General features: G+C 39.9%; 1 long non-coding RNA gene across 1 annotated transcript; it reads right to left on the minus strand.

Moving 5' to 3' along the window:
- Positions 1–761: 761 nt before the first annotated feature.
- On the minus strand, positions 762–1,660 carry LOC134956962 (uncharacterized). The gene is made up of 2 exons (XR_010186339.1): positions 1,410–1,660; positions 762–1,239 (listed from the first exon to the last, which is right to left on the minus strand). It is a non-coding gene; the product is annotated as an uncharacterized LOC134956962 (long non-coding RNA).
- Positions 1,661–5,229: the final 3,569 nt, after the last annotated feature.

Raw genomic sequence — 5,229 nt, forward strand, 5'->3', positions numbered from 1 at the left:
ACCTGAATGAGGAGGGGGCAGCAGTTCTGGGGGGGAAGGAAGGATTATTACAAGGCTGGAGGAGTTTTTAAACTAGGTGCCGGGGGGGGGGGGGGGGGGGGGGGATAGGGTTTAGCTAGAAACTACGGGTCATGCAGTAAGAATAGTGGGGATGACGGTAGTGAACAAAATGGGGGAGGAGTAGGGGGGAGGGAAAGAGCAGCCGGCAAGGGTATTAACATGGGTATTAAAAAGGTATTACCAAAAAAACTAACTAACGACGATTACGGGTCTCGTTGCTGCATAGAGAGAATGATGTCCTTAGCACAAGGGGAAATACTTATCTTAACTGTATGTATGTAAACGCTAGAAGCCTTACAGGTAAAAAGGAGAAACTAGAAATCCTTGCAGCAAGTAAACAGTATGACATTACGGAAATAAGTAATGAAAGTATAGACATTACTGAAACTTGGTGGGACGAATCTCATGATTGGGCTGTCAATCTAGAGGGTTATACGCTGTTCAGGAGAGACAGATTAAATAAACGGGAAGGAGGGGTATGTCTTTACGTAAAGCTGTTTTTAAAACCCGATATACGGGAAGATATTCAAGAGGGAACTGTAAATACTGTTGAGACGTTATGGGTAGAAATTGCATGCGGGGGTAAAGGAATAAAAAAGTTAGTACTGGGGTTATGCTAAAGGCCAGAAAAAAAAAGGGGGAATATACCAGCGCTGGCTGATCAATACTTAAAAAATTAAATATGTAAAAATCCGAAAAGCTTGTAAAGAATAAAACACATTTATTAATGACACATATTAAAATAGAAACATTTAAATTAATGTAGTATAATATGCCACATAAAAGCCTGTATAGATTATCAATGGTAATGATTCCACAATGCTGGCTAGGGAGCACTCAAAGCGGACTAGTGTCACTGGGTATATCCATCAATAATCGGTTAATAAGCATAAATCCAATACTTTGCAATAATGAGGGTTTACCAGTGGTCCAAATGCAGATAACATCCACCTTGTAAGTAGCTGGAAGGGTAGTAATGTCCTTCACAGATGATGGTAAGTCCAAGTGGGTGGATACTGCAGTGGAAAATGTCCAGTCTTTGCCCAGGAGTGACCAATAGGTGCCAGCAGTGGTGGTAGATAGCAGAACAGGCAAGAAGCTCAACACGTTTCGCTGGTTGGTATGGTCCAGCTTCCTCAGGAGCAAGTGTATTTTGGCTGGTGTAAAGCCCTTTTATACCTGGTTTAAGTGACATGACTCATTACACCTGGTTTATTGCATGACAAATTAAAAAATCAAGCTGTTCGGAAAGTCACAATATAATATATAATTCTAGAGTCCTAATTGGTTCCAGATTATCTAAACAGAGAAAAATATATAAAACGATTGTGTAAAATAGGAGAAATTACCTTAAAAAATTATCATTCATCTTTAGAGCTTCGGTCATGTGACCAAAACGGGTCACGTGACCGGAGCTCATCCAGTAGCGTCAGTGCATGTATAGTCATGTGGTGCGTGCCACATGATCAGTGTCAGAGCTGTAACTAAGCAACAAGATTGGAGCTGTGTTAATGTCCGGTCACGTGAGATGCCTGATAGCCTCTATTGATTACGTGGCCGTACGCCGGCATATGTAAACAGAAGGTCCCGGTTCTTAAGATGATGTACTATCATCCGGTCACATGATATACCGATCCTCCTTTGCAGACCACATGACCGGACTCACATCCATATATATTATGGATCCAAGATCCCAATGATGCACTTCTCCTATGTTGTGTTCATGTTGCCATCGTAACCCGCGGGCCACTCAAAGTGCACATGTATATAGTTATAAGAGACTGATAGTTTTTTATGTATAAAAAGAAAATTATAACAGAGAATTCCCACATTGTATAAGCTATATGCAGTATTCCATAGGGGAATATAGTAAATATTATACACTGGAGATATATAACTATTACATTTAAGACAATATCAATAACATCATAGTTAAAATGGTAAAACCTAAAACATTTAATCATTAAAAGTATATATGTCCAGACATATGCAGAGATTTAATCATTCTCTGACAGAGTTTGTTATAATGATACTGGATGAGGGGGTAATGTATCCCATGTTTACAATATATGTAGTATTTATAAACATAAAGGTAAGAAAACAAAACAAAAAAACAAAAAAAATATCAAATTACGGAGTTCAACTCCATGGTCTCATTGAGACCTACTGGATGCAGGGAGTTGAATTTCAGCATCCAAAATGCTTCACGGCTGCATAATTTCTTGAATCTGTCGCCCCCTCTAAAGGTTGGGGCGATCTGTTCAAGACATAAAACAGAGAGACAAGATGGGTTTGCTGAATGTTTGAGAGAGTAGTGTCTGGAAACACTATGTGTCAGACATTTGTTTATAATATTCCTTCTATTTTCCATAAAAAGGACCCGCAATTTTCTCGTTGTGCGACCTATATAATTGAGTCCACAACTACAAGTTAGTAGATAAATTACAAATGTAGATTCACAGTTCATGAAAGATTTCAGTTCATAAATCTCCTCAAAATAAGGGAGAGTAATTGAGGTGGTCTTACGTTGTATATGTGAACACATGGTGCATCTAGTCAGACCACACTTATGGAAGCCCAGTCGTTTGGTACTGAGCCAATCTGAACCTTTAAGGGTGGATTGTTCTTTTGTCACTTTTAGATGGCTAGGAGCAAGAATAGTTTTTAAGATTTATTTTTTCTATAGGTGATTTGTGGTTTGGCAGACAATATAGAGCCGAGTATGTTATCTTGTTTTAAAATGTTATAGTTACGCCATAGTATGGACTTGATCTCTTGTGCGCATCTATTGTATTTGCAAATGAATGAGAATTCTCTATTCCTGATATTATCTTCTCTACATCTTGTTTTTTTATGAAGAAGTAATTGTCTGTCCATATTATAAACTTCTGTATAGGCCTGTGTCAATAGTGTTTCTTGATAGTTTCTATTTTTTAAGGACTCTGACAGGCTTGTATAATGAAAGTCTCGATATTGGTACAATTTCTGCGTAACCGCATAAATTGACCTTTAGGAATATTATTTTTCCAAGGTTTGTGATGTGAGCTTGTGTAGTGCAAGTATGAATGAGTATTAACAGGTTTCATATAATTGGAGGTAACAATCTCATTGTTATTTATCTCAAGTGTCAAGTCTAGGGGGTATATTTACTAACAATTCGATTTTGACCGATTTGTGTTTTTCTTTAAAGTGTCAAAATCGGGAATTTATTAAGCACAAATCTCGGCAGTGATGAGGGAATTTGTATTTTTTGTAAAGACAGAGTAAAAAATTATGAATGAATACACCATCGGTCAAACACGGCTGTTTAGCTATAGAACACGGTCATTTACTAATAAAATTTCGCCACTGATTCGTGATACCCTGCCGTGAAAAAATTACAAATCGTAAAAAAAAACACGCCAAAAAAATAGAACTGCTTTTGAAAAGCGTATTTTGATAGTCATGCATGGATCCGTGAGATCCGTGCATGCATATCTGTTGGAAAGGGTCTGTTAACATTAAAAGTGTTTGTAAAAATTTGCGTGGGGTCCCCCCTCCTATGAATAACCAGCCTCGGGCTCTTAGAGCCGATGCTGGTTGTTAAAATATGGTGGAAAAAATGAATAGGGTTCCCCCATATTTCAACAACTAGCATCGGGCTCTGCACCTGGTCCTGGTGCAAAAAATAGGGGTCCCCCGTATTTTTAATACCAGCACTGGGCTCCACTAGTCAGAGAGATAATGCCACAGCTTGGGAACACTTTTATATTGGTCCCTGCGGCCCTGGCATTAAATCACCAGCTAGTCACCCCTGGCCGGGGTACCCTGGAGGAGTGTGGATCCCTTAAATAAAGGGGTCCACACCTCCAGCCACCCAAGGTCCAGGGGTGAAGCCCGAGGCTGTCCCCCCCATCTGTGGGCGGTGGATGGGAGGCTGATAGGCTTTTGTGTAAAATTAGAATATTGTTTTTTGTAGCAGAACTACAAGTCCCAGCAAGCTGGTACGTGGAGAACCACAAGTACCAGCATGCGGGGGGGGAAACGGGCCCCGCTGGTACCTGTAGTACTACTACCAAAAAAAATACCCAAATAAAAACAATACACACACACACACCGTGAATGTATAAGTTTATTAAACAAACATTATTATTTATTTATTAACAGTTTCTTATATAGCGCAGCATATTCCATTGCGCTTTACAATTAGAACAACAGTAATAGAACAAAACTGGGTAAAAACAGACAGACAGAGGTAGGAAGGCCCTGCTCGCAAGCTTACAATCTATAGGGAAATAGGCATAGATACACAAGGATAGATGCTACCTATTGCATAATAGTCCACCAGATTGCTAGGTTCTTAATGGGTTGTATGATGATACCCCACAAAGTTATCCAAGTGTCAGGAGGGTGTGAGACTAAAGAAAGACAAGATATGTGATGTTATGAATATTCTACAGAGGATGTAATTAGATAGGGAAGCACTGAAGGTTATGTGGGTGGGTCTGGAATTTGATAGGCTTGTCTGAAGAGGTGAGTTTTCAGGGAACATTTAAAGGTTTGGAGACTAGAGGCGAGTCTTACTGTGCGTGGGAGGGCATTCCACAGAGTGGGTGAAGCCTGGATAAAGTCCTGTAATTTTGAGTGTGAACAAGTAATGCGTGTGGATGAGAGACGTAGATCTTGTGCAGAGCGGAGAGGTCGGGTAGGGAGATATTTTGAGATGAGTGAAGAGATGTATGTTGGTGCCGTTTGGTTAATAGCCTTGTATGTGAGTAAAAGTATTTTATATTTAATACGGTAGAATACCGGTAACCAATGGAGGGACTGACAGAGCGGATCTGCAGACGATGAACGTCTGGCAAGGAAGATTAGCCTCGCAGCTGCATTCAAAATGGATTGTAGTGGTGAGAGCCTATGTTTGGGAAGACCGGTCAGGAGACTATTACAATAATCAATGCGGGAGATAATGAGAGCATGGATTAGAGTTTTTGCTGTGTCTTGTGTAAGATAAGGGCGTATTTTGGATATGTTTCTTAGATGTATGTAACATGATCTTGAGACAGATTGAATGTGGGTAACAAAGGACAGTTCAGAGTCAAGAATGACACCTAGGCAGCGAGCTTGTGGGGTAGGGGTGATTGCAGAGTTCTCAACAGTGATAGAGATATCAGGTTGGAAACTACTATT

Source organism: Pseudophryne corroboree, chromosome 9, assembly GCF_028390025.1.
Source record: "Pseudophryne corroboree isolate aPseCor3 chromosome 9, aPseCor3.hap2, whole genome shotgun sequence".
NCBI lineage: Eukaryota > Metazoa > Chordata > Amphibia > Anura > Myobatrachidae > Pseudophryne > Pseudophryne corroboree.